At 43.8% G+C, this 19,291-nt stretch overlaps 2 protein-coding genes and 1 pseudogene across 4 annotated transcripts in view; 2 read left to right on the forward strand and 1 right to left on the reverse strand.

The window, feature by feature from the left end:
- Positions 1 to 19,291, reverse strand: part of LOC126175789 (calcium uptake protein 3, mitochondrial-like) — a 392,821-nt gene that overhangs the window by 164,750 nt on the left and 208,780 nt on the right. The window lies entirely within an intron of this gene.
- The window catches only part of LOC126176555 (GTP-binding protein Rhes), a 706,272-nt gene that overhangs the window by 24,286 nt on the left and 662,695 nt on the right, over positions 1 to 19,291 (forward strand). The gene's annotated exons all lie outside the window — the stretch shown is intronic.
- Positions 6,495 to 6,612, forward strand: LOC126177463 (5S ribosomal RNA; annotated as a pseudogene).

Raw genomic sequence — 19,291 nt, forward strand, 5'->3', positions numbered from 1 at the left:
AAATTTTCATGACAGAATTCAGCCATATTCAGGTCTTCGCAGTTCTATCGTTTCGCTTAATTCCGATAATACAGTTCTGGGTCTTTGTGATGATCTGTAATCCATAACTTTGATGAAATTAAGATAAGAGGGTGTAGGGTGTTTTACTATTGTAGGTAGAAGGAGCGATTAGAGGGCAACGGGACAAGCAAATAATTCGAGAAATCATCGGTCGCGAGACCAATTGTTTCCCCGATGGGACGTTTGCACAAGTGCAGTCGTGCCCGTGTTACAACACAGTTAATACGTAAGGTTGCGTTCGATGATGTTCCTTATGGCGAAAGTATGCGCATGTGATACATTTATGATTTGCACACCGGCAAACTTTCATGTGGCTGTAACTTCCTGACAGATTAAAACTGTGTGCCGGACAGAGATTCGAACTCGCGACCTTTGGTAGAGCACTTGCCCGCGAATGCAAAGATCCCGAGTTCGAGTCTCGGTCTGGCACACAGTTTTAATATGCCGGGAAGTTTAATAACAGCGTGCACTCCGCTGCAGACTGAAAATTTCATTCTGGTTTCATGTGTCTGTTCGGGGTACGTAGCACTAATCTTCGAAAACAATTGCATCGAGACGAAACGTGTTCGCAGTTGCGAATATGACCCACCTGCAACTGTATATGGAATAACGACAATGAAAATTCGTAGGGGCCGGGACTCGAACCTGGATTTCCCGCTTTACGCGAGCGGTCGCCTTAACCTCTTTGGCTATCTGAGCGCGACTCATGGCCACTCCCAAACCAACATATTTCGTCGTCCGACTGACATACTTGTCGTAAATCTCATTAAGTTTACCCCCGTACAGTGGAGACGTTTTCTTTGTAAGTCGCAGGCTGATAAAACGAAATCATGAAGTCCTCCTTCACAACACGTGCACTGCAGTTTCGTACAAGTGTGTCGATCGTGGCTCGCCAGTAATGTACCATAGACTCCCAGGTCAGCCAACGTGAACCCATAAAAGCGTCAATGTATTATACACTACTGGCCATTTAAATTGCTACACCAAGAAGAAATGCAGGTGATAAACGGGTATTCCTTGGACAAATATATTATACTAGAACTGACATGTGATTACATTTTCACGCAATTTGGGTGCATACATCCTGAGTAATCAGTACCCAGAACAACCACCTCTGGCCGTAATAACGGTCTTGATACTCCTGGGCATTGAATCAAACAGAGTTTGGATGGCGTGTACAGGTACAGCTGCCCATGCAGCTTCAACACGATACCCCAGTTCATCAAGAGTAGTGACTGGCGTATTGTAACGAGCCAGTTGCTCGGCCACCATTGACCAGACGTTTACAATTGGTGAGAGATCTGAAGAATGTGGTGGCCAACGCAGCAGTCGAACATTTTCTGTATTCAGAAAGGCCCGTACAGGAGCTGCAACATGCGGCCGTGCATTATCCTGCTGAAATGTAGGGTTTCGCAGGGATCGAATGAAGGGTAGAGCCACGGGTCGTAACACATCTGAAATGTAACGTCCACTGTTCAAAGTGCCGTCAATGCGAACAAGAGGTGACCGAGACGTGTAACCAATGGCACCCCATACCATCACGCCGGGTGATACGCCAGTATGTCGACGACGAATACACGCTTCCAATGTGCGTTCACCACGATGTCGCCAAATACGGATGCGACCATCATGATGCTGTAAACAGAACCTGGATTCATCCGAAAAAATGACGTTTTGCCATTCGTGCACCCAGGTTCGTCGTTGAGTACACCATCGCAGGCGCTCCTGTCTGTGATGCAGCGTCAAGAGTAACCGCAGCCATGGTCTCCGAGCTGATAGTACATGCTGCTGCAAACTTCGTCGAACTCTTCGTGCAGATGGTTGTTGTCTTGCAAACGTCCCCATCTGTTGACTCAGACGTGGGTGCACGATCCGTTACAGCCATGCGGATAAGATGCCTGTCATTTCGACTGCTAGTGATACGAGGCCGTTGGAATCCAGCACGGCGTTCCGTATTACCCTCCTGAACCCACCGATTCCATATTCTGTTAACAGTCATTCGATCCCGACCGACTCGAGCAGCAATGTCGCGATACGATAAACCGCAATCGCGATAGGCTACAATCCGACCTTTATCGAAGTCGGAAACGTGATGGTACGCATTTCTCCTCCTTTCACGAGCCATCACAACAACGTTTCACCAGGCAACGCCGGTCAACTGCTGTTTGTGTATGAGAAATCGATTGGAAACTTTCCTCATGTCAGAACGTTGTAGGTGTCGCCACCAGTGCCAACCTTGTTTGAATACTCTGAAAAGCTAATCATTTGCATATCACAGCATCTTCTTCCTGTCAGTTAAATTTCGCGTCTGTAGCACATCATCTTCGTGGTGTAGCAAATTTAATGGCCAGTAGTGTAGTTCTGTTAATAGCGTCGTGGAACTTTTGGCACGCATTGCGGATGGTTGTCAGTAGATTCGAAACACGCCAGAGTTAATTGAACGCGTACGGGCGTCGATGAAGAGACGTACTGAAGCCTGCCTTCACATTTACGGTGTCCATGTGGAACACATTCTGTACCGTGTTTCTTCTGGAGTACCTATCTGCAGTCAGGATTCTCTGGGACTCTTGTCACAACGTGTTCATGTACTTAGTCGTAAAACACAGTATTGGGAAAACCCTTGGCTTCCGGATCTATATCTGTTTGAGTATTATTTGCCTGCTTCACTGCCTTCAACTCGTCACCCTGTTTGTACCTATAATAGCGAACATGTATATGAAGAGTATCTCGAGTTTTTCTGGGACATAATTCTGAGTAACATCCGAGGTATGGCTCGCGTATGAAATTGAATGCAAATGTATACATAGCGGAACGGTGTTTAGGTTGAAAAAGCACAAATCCAAACTCATTGTAGAATCTTCTGGGAGCCTGCGGGCAACAACATTAAACTAGATGAAGAAAGCTGCGGTCCAAAAGTGCAGACAGTGAAAATGGCGCTGGGTACAACATTTCATGATCTTATCACATAACAGAATGAGAAATATTACCCGCTATCATCCCTAATGGGAAGCAGAAAGAAGGAACGAGGATTACGTTCAACGTACCATTGAGGAAGACGTCAATAGTGAAGGAGCACAAGTTCTTATTGGAGCAGGAAATCGCCCGTGTCCTGACGAAAGAGCCATCCCAGTAAACGCCTTTAAACGATTTACCGGCCCTGCGGAAAGCGTAAAATCCAAATGGGCAGATAAGGTTCTGACTCCTATCAAACAAGAGTTTAGAGTGAAGACAATCTGTCAGAATTAAGTTGTCCGAGCGTCGCGCTCAACTATGGCGCGAATTAGATGCCAGTAGAAGCAATAGGATAGTGGCGTAACTACAATAACTGGCGCTTACATCTTCCCCCTCCCCTCGCCCAAAGAATGTTGCCAGCGAACATCTCATTTTCTGTCGATTTTCACCGTAGCTTAGTCTGTTTAGTCGTTTATTGGTATCGACACGACTTTACAATAACGTAAAAGATACACGTTTGAAATATTATTTTCTGTATGATACATTGCACAAGCAAGGTTCACAAAAGGTAAAACAACAATAGACCAAATATTCACACTAAGGCAAATAATAGATAAGAACTGGGAGCACAATCATGATACCTTTTGCTTGTCTATAGATTTCAACAAAGCATATGACAGCATAGTAAGAGAGGAAATGTGGAGGATAGTGGAAGAGTATGGGATACCTGAAAAGTTGATACAGCTGACTAAAATGTGTGTGATGGTTCAAATGGCTCTGAGCACTATGGGACTTAACTTGTGAGATCATCAGTCCCCTAGAACTTAGAACTACTTGAACCTAACTGACCTAATGACATCACACACATCCATGCCCGAGGCAGGATTTGAAGCTGCGACCGTAGCGGTCGTGCGGTTCCAGACTGTAGCGCCTAGAACCGCTCCGGCCACCCCGGCCGGCTGTGTGGGATGGAATCAAAGTGTAGAGTGAAAGTAGAGTTCCCAGAAGCATTTGAAGTAATAACAGGAGTGAGACAGGGAGATATTATATCACCAACCCTGTTCAATTTGGCCCTCAACAACTCCCTGAGGAAAGTAACATGTGAAAGCGCAGGAGTCACCATAGGAAAAAAGTAACTCGCCTGGCTTTTGCGGATGATGATATCGATGATGTGTGGTTTGTGGGGCGCTCATCTTCGCGGTCATCAGCGCCCGTACAAAGTCCCAATTCTTACACAGTCCAATTTTTTTACCCAATCCAATCTAGCCACTGTCACAAATAATGATAATGATGATGATGAGGAGGAGGAGGACAACACAAACACAGCCCCTGGACAGAGAAAAATCCCCAACCCGGCCGGCAATCGAACCCAGGACCCCGTGATCCAGAGGCAGCAACGCTCGCCACTAGACCACGAGCTGCAGACACCGACGGTAGGAAAGAACATGGAAGACCTGGAGAAAATGGGGTCTGTGCTAATGGAAGAAGCTAAGAAAATAGGTCTAAGTATAAATGAATGTAAAACGAAGTTCATGGTAGTAGGGAGAAGAGCTCATTTAAGACCAAACCACCTAAAAATCGGAAATCTAACTATACAGACACATTCACGTACCTCAGTGTCAACTTCAACCAAAAAAACCTTATAGAACAAGAGATAGTAACAAGAATTCAAGCTGGGAGATGTCTAGGAGCTATGCACAACATCATAAGATCGTGAAACTTCCTGGCAGATTAAAACTGTGTGCCCGACCGAGACTCGGACTCGGGACCTTTGCCTTTCGCGGGCAAGTGCTCTACCAACTGAGCTACCGAAGCACGACTCACGCCCGGTACTCACAGCTTTACTTCTGCCAGTACCTCGTCTCCTACCTTCCAAACTTTACAGAAGCTCTCCTGCGAACCTTGCAGATCTAGCACTCCTGAAAGAAAGGATATTGCGGAGACATGGCTTAGCCACAGCCTGGGGGATGTTTCCAGAATAAGATTTCCATTCTGCAGCGGAGTGAAAATCTCATTCTGGATCATAAGATCGTAGTTACTACCTAGGCAGGCAAAAATAAGAATATATCTGACCATCACCAAGCCAATTGTCTGCTTTGAAAGTGAGACATGGACCCCGACAAAGAAAACAGAGAAAAAACTCATCACCTTTGAAAAAAGGGTACTGAGAAAAGTATATGGACCAGTGAAAGAAAGTGAACAGTGGAGAATAAGGAGAAACAGAGAACTCAGACAATTATACACACTGACGTCGTAGCGAGTGTGAAAATTAAGAGACTAAGATGGTACGGACACGTGAGGAGGACAGGGGAGGACACAGTAATAACGGCTGTAATGGCTGGAGAAGCTGAAGTGAAGAGACCACTGGGACGGCCGAGAATGAAGGATATTACCATGGGAGACATGCAGCTACTGGGTCTGGGAGATGAGGCAGGTGACAGGACAGTGTGAAGGCTGGACTGAGTGATGCCAAGGACCGGCTGCGGTTTGTGTGGCCAGTATAAGTAAGTACAATCCAAAATACAGAACGAAGTCCAAAGTCGCATTGCTGGCAACAATAACGCAATAACTTTTTCACTGTTTCGCTGCCGGTAATTTCATGCGCGAACTACACTCTACATTTTCGTGGCGATCCCACTTTTGGTATAACGAGAGTCGCTCCAACTAGCAGCCAAAATCAAGACACAAGGGTTTCCATGTCAGGGAGAGTTAAGTCTTACGCAATTGTTGATTGACAGAGTCCAGTTAGACTCTCCTCGAGATTCCGTTTCATAACCTCCGCTCTCAAACCACGTTAGTGACCTACAATCCTCCTCCTCCTCCTCCTTCTGCGAATGGTCCTCTTTTTATACTCTTGCTCATTTTTTCACCTGCCTCAAAGCTGTGTCCACACGGAAGCGTCACACCGTAACTACGGCAATAAATACGAAGAGCCATCAGTGGGTCAGGGAGTCTGGCACCGACAGGCCCCTGTGATGCCAACATCCGTAGAGTGGTTCGCATAGCGTTCATTCGCCTCTTCGTGACGCTATCGTTTACCCATCTATTTTTAGATTTATGTTTTCCCACGCGATCTGGACAGTTAAATCGTTAACGAAGTCCTACACTCTCTTAACAAGGAACATTCCACCGTCGAGTCAAAACGTGGACGCTGAAGCATTTGCGGTGATTATAGAGATGGATGGGTACTGGCTACGCGCCCGGAGACATTTGGCACAACCCAACGGGCACGTGTGCCTTAAGGAATGCTAATAGACGTATAGACACCCATACAACATTATTCGGCTGAGGCGCGCGCAAGCCCTTGTATAAGGAATAGTTGTGCTGCTGTCATAGTTGGACCGTAGGGAAAGACTGCTGGGAACTATAAGTTCTTTAAAATAACGAGTGGTATCAGCAATATGAATTCAGTTACCTGGGTGCAATTATCCTTAAATACAGTGCATGGATACAAGAATTATTCATCTCTAACATATAAGTATGGCAACGGCCTTGCCGCAGTGGATGCACCGGTTCCCGTGAGATCACCGAAGTTAAGCGCTGTCGGGCGTGGTCAGTACTTGGGTGGGTGACAATCCAGGCCGCCATGCGCTGTTGCCATTTTTCGGGGTGCACTCAGCCTCGTGATGCCAACTTAGGAGCTACTCGACCGAATAGTAGAGGCTTCGGTCAGGAATACCATCTTACGACCGGGAGAGCGGTGTGCTGACCCCACGCCCCTCCTATACGCATCCTCCACCGAGGATGACCCGGCGGTCGGATGGTCCCAGTAAACCACTCGTGGCCTGAAGACGGAGTGCTTTTCTTTTTCTTTTTTTAACATATAAGTATACTGAACCTCCCAATTATCCGAGTTAATGTGGACTCGAGACTGCACGGATAGCCAAGAAAACAGATATTACACATATTTTCACAGGAATCTGCTGTCTGCTGTATTTTCTAAACATGCCACGTGTCACACTTTGAAGTCTACTGCCTCCTTTTTGGTCTCTTCCTCTACCGAACAGCTTGTTCACTACACCCCCTTCGCTTACAGGTTACTGTTTGAAACCTTTGTTCATAAGCGTCGTTATTTGCCCATCCGTGGATGTTTTCGTCATCCAGGTCTCTGCATCACAAATTTCTATTCTGAACGAAAACATTTTACTAAACAGCTAAAACGGTCTCCTGTTCCCTATTGAAGACTGCCTATCTTTAGGCTTCCAGGGACAACAAAAATTTGGTTTCCTGCAATTAAAATTAAAAAATTAAAATGTATCAATTACTCATACATTACATTTAACACAATACGTGAATTATTAAAAGTAATAAATTATGTACATGTCTTGAGACAGCCTAACTCAAAGCGTGCAAATTACTCAGACTATATTCATCTAGTATTTGAGAATGACAGCACTTAGCTGCTTCGAACAAACTTTACACAGAACTTCAAACCTTTTCGAAACTGACATCCCCTACAAAATAATGAAAGGAAAATAAACTTTATCGTCTAATACATTTCGCTGTTCATTCAGAAAAACTTTACATTATGATTTATTACATTTTTACTACTGCTATTCTATTCCAAATACATTTTGCAGACAGTATCCACATGTACCTGAATGTTCTTCCAAACTTACGTCAGCTGCAGCTATGGTTCACGAGATATGACGTCATAAACAGTGAGACGTGTGAAAAATTTAATGTCAAATATTAAACACATTAACTCATTTGTAATCAGATATGTCAAGCAGTTTTCTACTTGTGAGTTCGATACTTTAAAGAATGCGGGTGGAGGTTTACTGTATATAAAGAATCCGTCAGTCGTTATTTTTTTATTTTTTCAAAAATCGAAGAACTATGCACAGATAATCCGCACTCGAATGGTTGGAAATTTCATGTAATATCGTAATGTTTTGCAATTTTCTACGATATTCCACGCTCCGCAGATTCGGCACAGTGGAGTAATTTCAGCGGATTTTGCAGATCAAAACGTCGATTGTTTACTCAGTAACATGGCACACATCTTTAGTTGATCAGGCTTGGAAACAGCTCGTAAAGACACCTCTGAGACTGCTTGGACTCCAGAGTTGCATTCGAAGTTAGGTCAACAGATCGAGATCCTGATAATATACTAGGTCACCCATTCCAATAACGTAGTAAATCACAAAAAGCTGAAAGCGAAATGCATTCACCAGTCTGAAACTAGTTCGTTCATCCGAGCTAAGCAGCAGGTCAGTTTCATGCCGTTAGAAGCGTATCTGGCGGCTCTTTCTGTTTTCATATTTGTACGTTATTTGTTGTTGAGTCCAGGTACGCCACCTTACGTACGAGGGTGAGTCAAATGAAAACCTTGAATTTGTAATAACAAATCGAAATTTCGCGCCGTTATCCTGTAAGTTGGTAAGCGTGTTACAAATAGCGTGCAGAATGGCCTGTTTTTGCGTAGTGAAGGTGTGAAACCTGTGGTGTCACCGCCAGACACCACACTTGCTAGGTGGTAGCCTTTAAATCGGCCGCGGTCCGCTAGTATACGTCGGACCCGCGTGTCGCCACTGTCAGTGATTGCAGACCGAGCGCCGCCACACGGCAGGTCTAGAGAGACGTCCTAGCACTCGCCCCAGTTGTACAGCCGACTTTGCTGGCGAAGCTACACTGACAAATACGCTCTCATTTGCCGAGACGATAGTTAGCATAGCCTTCAGCTACGTCATTTGCTACGACCTAGCAAGGCGCCATTTATCTTTTGCTGGTTATCTTATAAAGCATGTACAGTCAGAGATGTTCACCAATTGTGGAATAAAGTTAAGTATTACTTCAACTACGTACTTTATTTATTAGACTCAACTCCTTTAATTGTTCCAGACCTCACGCCAGTCTGCGTGAGCTTAAACGCGTGCTTTTCGGCTACCGGGTTATAGTGGATTGGCTGTCTGGCCAGTCCACAACAAAACCTATTGAAATTCAACGACGAATTAAGGTTCAGCACGGTGATGCATGTTTGACACAGCAGCAAGTCTACGAATGGAATAGGAAGTTCACAAATGGTGTTTCAGTGGAAGATGTTCCTCGTCCGAGTCAGACACAACGAGTTGTGACTCCACAGAACATTGCAGCAGTTGAAGCTATAGTGAAGTAAAACCGCCGAGTGACACTGAATGACATTGTAGCATGTTTACAGATTAGTCATGGGCCAGCACACCACATTGTGCATGATGTGCTCCAGTTTCACAAAGTGTCTGCAAGATGGGTACCACAGCAGCTGACTCCTGAAATTATAGAACGACGTGTTGATGCTTGTGAAGAACTTCTTCGGCGCTTTGAACGAGAAGGTGATGGCTTCCGTGCAAGAATAGTTACTGGGGACGAAACCTGTGTTCACTTCCACCAACCGGAAACGAAGAAAGCGTGCAAGGAATGGCGCCATTCCTCATCACCAAAACCAAAGAAGTTTCGAACAGAACCATCAAAAGCGAAGGTATTGCTGACTCTCTTTTCGGACGAAAAGGCGTCATTTTGGAGCATTACATGTCTAGAGGGACCACTGTCACCAGTACATCATACACAGATCTCCTAAAAATTCATTGCCTGCAATCAAATCAAAGCGACGTGGATTGCTGTCAGCAGGTGTCCTTTTGTAACATGACAATGAAAGGCCCCACACTGCCTGTACAGCAGTTGCAACAATCACAGACCTGCTTTTTAAGTGGTTTCCTGATCCACCATACTCACCAGACCTTGCCCCAAGTGATTTCCATATGTTTCGACCACTCAAAGACGCAGTGGGAGGAAAGGAGTTCCGTTCTGATGAAGAGGTACGCCACGCAGTGCGTGAGTGGTTGCGCCGACTACCAAAAGAATTTTTCTCTAATGGAATTTATGCACTTTGTAAGCGTTGTAGGACTTGCATTGAGCGTGGGGTAGATTATGTTGAAAAGTGATATAGCTTTGCACCACTTCTGCACAATAAATAATATTTAAAAAATATTTAAGGTTTTCATTTGACTCATCCTCGTTTTACCACTCAGACGCCTTCTCCTTTTGGCCTCTGTTTTACGCAAGGGTTCGACACTAAGATAAAGTTACCCATGTGTGCTACTAAAGCACTTCTGCATCCCAGATGCGTCCGTCACGAACCTACAGACTAATGGAGAGTGTAAACTCTACCTCATTCTGGGACAAGGTGAAGGAGTTCTGGCCAGTGGAGATAGATACTCGTTCTGCTACGGCCGTTTGAACTCTGAAAAATGGTGGATGTTGACTCGCATAGAATTTTAGGAGCATCGAACGTTTGAGCGCCAAGCGGCGTTGAGTCTCAGAATTAAAGAGTTGCGCTCTACCACGACTACAGTTCCGTAGCTTTGGTACAGTGCATAAATGACTTTGTATGGCAGTATTACCGACAGTATTGGTAGCATTGAAACGAAACATAAATGAGTGTGTGAGAGGAACTGGGAGCCGATAACTTCTTTGTTTATTTGTTTTGCACGTAATTAGAACCACACATCGTTCAATGTTAGTCCATTGTGTATTTTATATCCATATATATATATATATATATATATATATATATATATATATATATTGCATTTTATGAGTAATAACAATTAGCTGCTCGTGTGAAACACGTATGTATGCAGGGTATACAGTACAGCGATGGCGAGCCATGAGAGAATCTCTGACCAGAGAGTTACTTATCGTTGCTAGTCTGCGCTTGACAGCGCGAGAGTTCAGTTCTGTTGCGAATGAGAGTGCGTCGCGAGTGGTACGTAGCGAGTCGCAAGAGTATGTAGTACAGTTGCGAGTTAGCAGTTGCATGTAGGGAGTCGGTAGTTGCAGTTGCGAGGCAGTAGTGGTACGTAGCGAGTCGCAAGAGCATGTAGTACAGTTGCGAGTTAGCTGTTGTGTGTGAGGAGTCGGCGGGCGTCGACATGGGTCTCTGGTCGGGATTCAGAACGAGGTATATATTTTAAATAAGGTAATGAAGCAGCTTTGCGCTCAGCTAATAATGTATTGTAATTGTAATTAATTTGTTCAAGAAATGGCACAATAATAATTCTGTCTACAAAGCAATCGTTAATGTTCATTTCTCAATTTTTGTATCGAGTTCACATTGGCCCATTATTTTTCAATATTTTTGTAGCGAAGGTACAGTCGCTTTTATTTCAATTTAACGATGTTTTGTGGGAGGTTAACAACATTTGGGTCATTATTATTCAGTATACTTGTGGGGAAATAACTTTTGGCACGTTTTCATTATCATAGACTTTTCTTTTATTTTTTTTGCTGGGAGGTTACGTTGAGCACGATTACCATTAACATTTAAAATATTGTCTTCTCAAATTTCTCTGGGGAGGTTACACTTGGCTCCCATTTATATTTAATTATTGTCGTTTTACAAAATTTTTGTGGGGAGGTTACACAATTCATGTGAATAAAGAGCTAGTTGTGTTTCACAAAAATCTGTGATAATGAAAACGTGCCAAAAGTTATTTCCCCACAAGTATACTGAATAATAATGACCCAAATGTTGTTGACCTCCCACAAAACATCGTTAAATTGAAATAAAAGCGACTGTACCTTCGCTACAAAAATATTGAAAAATAATGGGCCAATGTAAACTCGACACAAAAATTGAGAAATGAACATTAACGATTGCTTTGTAGACAGAATTATTATTGTGCCATTTCTTGAACAAATTAATTACAATTACAATACATTATTAGCTGAGCGCAAAGCTGCTTCATTACCTTATTTAAAATATATACCTCGTTCTGAATCCCGACCAGAGACCCATGTCGACGCCCGCCGACTCCTCACACACAACAGCTAACTCGCAACTGTACTACATGCTCTCGCGACTCGCTACGTACCACTACTGCCTCGCAACTGCAACTACCGACTCCCTACATGCAACTGCTAACTCGCAACTGTACTACATACTCTTGCGACTCGCTACGTACCACTCGCGACTCACTCTCATTCGCAACAGAATTGAACTCTCGCGTGGTCAAGTGCAGACTAGCAACGATAAGTAACTCTCTGGTCAGAGATTCTCTCATGGCTCGCCATCGATGTACTGTATACCCTGCATACATACGTGTTTCACGTGTAACTCCTATACTTTTACGTAACCAATGCAATCACTTTTGGTGAAAGTACACTTTATATCCACAAGCATTAAAATCTACACAATTTGTTATTTAGTCCTCAATAGAACATTCTCTACCATAATCAAACACAAGACTTTCCTGTCATTATCGGTAAGTGCGAAAGTTGTTTGCCAACAACAGAAACATGTTTTGTATAACTTCGACGTAGAATTGAAGCGACGTTTGATGAGTTTGTTTCGCGTTTTTCTTTTTAATTTTTCCCTTTCGCGTTTTCTAGAGCTTTGTGATATATCTGTATTTTTTATTATTTTTGCTACAGCGTTCCTCTGATTCACGTTACAAATCAAAAATTTTCGAATAAAATCTGTACTGAGCACTGGCGATTTCAATTTTGCTATAAATACTGTTTCTTTGTAAGTTACACACAGGAGGATAAGTATGCATAACAGAAATGTTCCGTAACTTACGTGGCCCTTTATAAATCCCAGTTAGTTTCGAGACAGTTTACTTCACCACTTCCAGATTCTAGGGGAGTCTAGTAAGACACTGACTGCAGAAGCTAACTGATTGAAATGAGGCAACGCTCGACATCTTAACTGACCAAAGCTACTAGGAAAACTACCGTAGTCTACGCTCACTTAAGACAATCTACGATAGCGTACAGTAGTTTTACAACTCTACCCTACATGTTCTGTTAGGTAGCCAGCTCCCTTATCCCGAGAAACTCTTGGGAGGGGTTACATGACGCCAAACCAGGCTTAGCCATTCCCGTCCGGCAGGTGTCGTCTGTACACCCTGCAGCCATACATTTAGCACTGCTGTGTTTCACTCCTGTCGTGCAATAAATTATAAATTACACGGAAATTCAAAACACTCTGGCCTCTAATAGATTGCTAGCACTTTTTGTGTATAAATCGTTTCACAAGTCCGCCGTTCGTTCCATCAACACTTAAGTGACAAATTAAATTACTAGGCGTTAGCGTCTCTAGTTCTTCGGTCATATTTGACAACGGTCTCCTCATTTCAGCACATCTGCTGCATCCTACATAATCAACTATATGCCTTATATACGGATATCTCGACCTGTCCGTATGCTACTTACCTTCCCACCATGCCATTTACTAGAGTCTTCGGCAGAAACGTGCCCCATCACTGGATCTCTTTATTAGGCAGTCCATCTAATATTCAACAGTCACTGGTGACGCCACATTTCAAAAGCTTCTAATCGTTGCATTAATGTTGAATTACTGTCAACATTTGGCACCAAAGGAGGGCTGTGTGTGTGTGTCAATATTTTTCTGGTACCGTGGTTCTCTTTTTGCCCTGTAAAATTCAAGTCTCGTTAACATGTTTCGTCTTCCTCCTTCAATCGACCTCCAAGATTACTAAATTGGTTCACCTCTTCAAGAGAGTCTCTTGAGCAGTCTTAACATGGAGCCATCCAACGCGCCCCCAGCTACGTGCACCATTACCTGAGATTTTTATGGGCACATTGCAATTACAAAACTCACATTACATGTCATTTAACATCTGATTTAATTTCCATTCACTTTCAGCGGCCATTACTATATCATGTCGATTTTATATTAAAGACAAGTGTAATCTGCAGAAAATTGTATTGACAACAGAACACTTCACGCTGATCGTCACAGTTCTGCGGTCGTAGCTACTAGGTCATTCCTCGAACGATGGAAATCTGCTGCACTACCTAATTGTCAGTTTGGTAGTGGGAGAGAGTTTGGGGGGATAACGGTTGTAGAGGGACACCCAGGCGTGAATACACTAAGCTGGTTCAAATTGATGTAGGCTGCAGCAGTTATCCAGAGATGAAGAGTCTTGCACAGGATACACTAGCACGGAAAACTGCATCAGACCAGTCTTCGGACTGACCACCACCACCACCACCAAATTAGACTTCCCAACTCATGTGCACAGGTAAGCGCCTCGTTCTACTTCTATGGCCTGCTGTGCACTACTTTACACACGCTGAACCTATATAGCGCTGAGATCAGTATGAAGTGACCTCTCGCTGATCCACTGTACTAACTCTTAGCTCTGTTTCCTCTGCGGCACAGCTGACGTACAAACAATGCTTTCAAAATAGAATTAATCCCGCGCTGATTCTCAGATTACATCTTATCTACTGCAGGTTGAAACAAATCGATACACATCACGCTCCATAGCGTGAGCCTACGGTTCCAAACAACTAGCACCAGGTGCCTCATTATTAGCACATCGATGATCTACTCACAAGACCCATAAACCGCCCCTCGCCACCTAATCAAATGTTACCAGGACATCCACTCTTCTGGAGTTTTATCGCCCCTCAAGATCGCAAAGACTTGCAATCGATCTTGCGTTCCATATGCGACTACCTTCTCTCCACTGTATCCTGTACATCATACTCCGCAAGCCGCCTAATGGTGTGTGGCGGAGGGTACTTTCGGTACCACTATCTGATCCCTCCAACCCTGTTCCACTCGCGAATAGAGCGTGGGAAGAATGATTGTCGGTAAGCCTCTGTATTGGCTCTAATATCTCGAATTTTCCCCTCGTGGTCAGTACGCGTAATGTATATGGTGGGGAGTGAGGGCCGGGTGTGGGGGAGGGGGGGGGGCGGAGGAAATAATATGTTTTCCGACTCCTCCTGGAAAGTGCTGTCCCGAAATTTCAATAGTAAATCTCTCCATGATGCACAACGCCTCTCTTGCCCTCTTGTAAGGTCTGCCAGTGGAGTTTGTTTAGCATCTCCGTAACGCTTTCGAGCCAGCTAAACGATCCCGTGACGAAATGCGCCGCTCTTCTTTTGATCTCCTCTGTCTCCTCTATCAGTCCTACTTGACAGGTATCCCAGATAGATGAACAATACTCAAGAATCGGGTGAACAAGGGCCTTATAAGCCACTTCTTTCGTGGATGATGTACAGTCGTGGACAAAACGAGCGAGACCCCTCGCCTATTCGTTATGCTGATCCGCACATCATTAAAGTCTACTACACAGCATAACAGGCAAGGCGACGAAGTGCTACCAACATACTGTGCACAGGCGTGAAACTGACAAAACTATGCGAACTTCGTCAGACTGCTTTCAATCATGTGTAAGACTATATTAATGCTGGTTAGTGTGTTAAACACAACACGTAAATATAAGATCTAAATGAAAGAAGAAACGCTAATTAGTATAAACTGTACTAATAAAAATGAACTTCAGCTCATCGAGATAACACAACTGTTCTAGTAAGACAAAGTACCCCAGATCGTTACGAATTAGCAAAATATTATGTGCATTTGGCCGCGAAACGGTTTGTGTCAACGTTCAGACCAGTCATAGAGGATTGCCGTTGCTGACATACCATGAAAGTGTGCAAATTTAGCAATGCGTGAAGATTCATAACGAAATTCAGTTAAAAATCATTCAGTGCCACACGTAAGTCAATTCAGTTATTGACAGAAGTGGAAAAAGGAAGGCAGTAACAAGTATGAAATTCTACAAGAGTTTCATATTGACATCCACAGGGCACTAGTACAGAATAAAGGTAGCAATAAAACGTATTGGGGCGCGAGAATTTCTTAAAATTTCTTTACTGATAGTCTTTCTGCCTCCATCGAGATTAGAACCGAAAACAAACTAGACCTCCCTTGCAGTAGCAAACCCCTTTCACTACGCTAGCAGACAACCCACGGAAGCAGCCCTCTATTATTACCCATTCGCACCATCAACAGACTAGGCTCTGCTAACGGTATACTACGCCTTCCACATCGATGGCAACGCGTTCTACACGACGCTGGTTACTACTTTGAAGGACAGTAACAGGTGCAAACATGTAACTCTTTTGTATAGGTTGTGAATAAATAGTTGCAACTATTTAAGTTACAGCCCTCGTATAGTCTTACATATGACTGAAAACAGTCTAGCAAAGTTTAGATAGTTTGTCAATTTCACGCCTATGCATAGTATGTTTGAAGCACCCTGTTATACCGTGTAGCAGACTTTAAAGCTGTGCGGATCAGCATAACGAAAATACGAGGGGTCTCGGTCGTTTTGTCCACGACTGTACATTTCCTTAAGATTCTTCCGATGAATGTGAGTCTAGTATCTGCTTTTCCCACTAACTGTTTTCTGTGGTCATTCCATTTAAGGTCTCCCTGGATAGTTACTCCTAGATATTTTACAGCAGTCGCTGCCTCCAACTGTTGATCATCAACAGTCTAGCTGTCCAGTAGTGGATTTATTTTACTATGTATGCGCAATATGTGACCTTTATTTACCTTCAGGGTCAACCGGCAGAGCCTGCACCTTTCATCAATTTTCTGCACGTCGTTCTGCAAATTCTTACTGTCTTCTGGTGTTGCTACTTTGGTACAGACAACTGCATCATCTGCGAATAGCCTTAAAGAGCATCCGACACTTTCTACTATATCATTTACATATATTGTAAAAAGCAACGGTCCTATCACACTTCCCTGTGGTACTTCGGATATTACCTTTACATCTGTCGATTTTGTTCCGTTAAGAGCGACGTGTTCTTTCTGCAAGTCTAGAATCCAATCGCAGGTCTGCTCCGATACTCTGTAATCTCTTTTTTTTTTTTTTCTTCATTAAACGGCAATGCGGAACGGTTTCAAATGCCTTGCTGAAATAAAGGAACACTGCATCAGCCTGAGCGCCGTTGTCCACTGCGCTGTGGATCTTATGGAGGAACAGAGCGAGCCGAGTTTCGCAGGATCTCTGTTTGCGAAATCCATGTTGATTTCTATACAGGAGATGTCATTTTCCAAAAACGTCATAATTCTTGAGCATAAAACATGTTCCATAATTCTACAATAGATTGACGTCAACGATATAGGTCTATATTTGTCTGGATCTCTTATGGCATTTCTTATAAACGAGAATGACCTGCGCTTTTTTCCAGTCATTACGTACCTTTCGTTGCTCAAGCGATCTACGATAAATTACTGCTAGAAGGAGAGGAGACCGAGCGGGGTGGCGCAGTGGTTAGACACTGGACTCGCATTCGGGAGGACGACGGTTCAATCCCGCGTCCGGCCATCCTGATTTAGGTTTTCCGTGATTTCCCTAAATCACTCCAGGCAAATGCCGGGATGGTTCCTCTGAAAGGGCACGGCCAACTTCCTTCACAATCCTTCCCTAATCCGATGAGACCGATGACCACGCTGTCTGGTCTCCTTCCCCAAACCAACCAACCAAGGGGAGGAACTTATTTCACATAATCGTTATAGAATCTTATTGGTATCTAATCTGGTCCTGAAGCCATTACACTACTAAGCGATTGTAGCTACTATTCAATTCCGCGATCGGTTATCTCAATGTCGCCGGCCGGAGTGGCCGAGCGGTTAAAGACGCTACAGTCTGGAACCGCATGACCGCTACGGTCGCAGATTCGAATCCTGCCTCGGGCATGGATGTGTGTGATGTCCTTAGGTTAGTTAGGTTTAAGTAGTTCTAAGTTCTAGGGGACTTATGACCACAGCAGTTGAGTCCCATAGTGCTCAGAGCCATTTGAACCATATCTCAATGTCTGCCATTTCAACGTTCGTACGACTATTGAAAGGAGAGACGGTGTTTAGATCTTGCGCAGTGAAACAACTTCCAAAAACCGAATTCAGAATTTCGGCCTTTTCTCTGTTATCTTCCGTCTCGGGGCCGTTGTTGTCGCTGAGAGAATGAATACATGATTTTGACCCACTTACTGTTTTTACACACGACCAAAATCTCTTAGGGTTTTTACTCAGGTTGGTTGACAACGTCTTATTTTCAAAATGATTGAACACTTCTCTCATTGCTCCCCTTACGCTCATTTTCGCTTCGTTCATCTTTTGTTTGTGAGCTAGATTTTTACTTCTCTTGAATCTGAGATGAAGTGTTCTTTGTTGTTGTAGCGCTTTTCTAAAACGGCTCTTAAACTATGGTAGATCTGGATCTTTCCCATCCCTTAAAACGTTACTCAGAAAATACTTGTCTAGGGCATATTGAACGATGCCTTTGGATTTTTTCCACTTTTTCTCCACGTCTTCGTTCTCATCATCGAATATTTGATGCTGACTGCTGAGTCAGCTTAAGTTACTTTACCTCTGCAACCACCTAGACCACCTTCGCAAGTCTTATATCGTCTGTAAACTTGAGTCGCCATATTCCGTTCTGTCTTACTTGCCAAACGTTAACAAGCTGCCCAGCCTATATCTACGAATGTCACCTTCCTTTCGTTTCTAAACTTTAGACAGTCTCTCCTTAGACGACTGTAGCCTCCATCTCCTAGAACATAGAAACATTAACTAACCAATTCCTGAGAACTACTAATACAACCTAGTGATTATACTTCATGTGCACCTACTCTCAAAGATCCAGTGTCGGCTGTAATTATCCTACTGCAGCGAAACTTGCAGATAGTCTAATGCGTTAACGCAGAACTGATTTACGCTGAAAAAAGATGCAAATCTGCTGCTATGAATGCAAGAAAGACGTATAAAAATGTTTTCATATGTAATGGACAAGGAACGGAATTCCACGCGGGATTAGCCGAGCGGTCAGGGGCGCTGCAGTCATGGACTATGCGGCTGGTCCCGGCGGAGGTTCGAGTTCTCCCTCGGGCATAGCTGTGTGTGTTTGTCCTTAGGACTTAGGATAATTTAGGTTAAGTAGTATGTAAGCTTTGGGACTGATGACCTTAGCAGTTAAGTCTCATAAGATTTCACACACATTTTTCGGAACGGAATGTGGGCAGTAAAGGTGAAACAAGTGATACAGTCATAATGTTCATTTTATTATTAACCGCCGCTTATACAATTTGCTCAATTGAACACTAGAGACGTCGACAAGATGCTACATCCGTAAAACTATGTGATCAATGTTGTGGTTTGGCAGGAGAGCCAACACCGGGTACTAGAGGAAGCCGAAAGGCACGCGTTTTAGCTCACGCAGGCTGGCGTGAGGTCTGGAACAGGACAAGGAAATTAGACTTCAGAAAAACTGACGTAGTTGGTGGAATACTTAACTTTAATCCATTAATGATGAGCGTCGCTCTTGACTGTACATGATTCATAATATTAATAGTAACTGAACATGGCGCCCTGCTAGGTCGTAGCAAATGACGTAGCTGAAGCTAACTATCGTCTCGGCAAATGAGAGCGTATTTTGTCAGTGAACCATCGCTAGCAAAGTCGGTTGTA

The sequence above is a fragment of the Schistocerca cancellata genome, chromosome 3 (assembly GCF_023864275.1).
Source record: "Schistocerca cancellata isolate TAMUIC-IGC-003103 chromosome 3, iqSchCanc2.1, whole genome shotgun sequence".
NCBI lineage: Eukaryota > Metazoa > Arthropoda > Insecta > Orthoptera > Acrididae > Schistocerca > Schistocerca cancellata.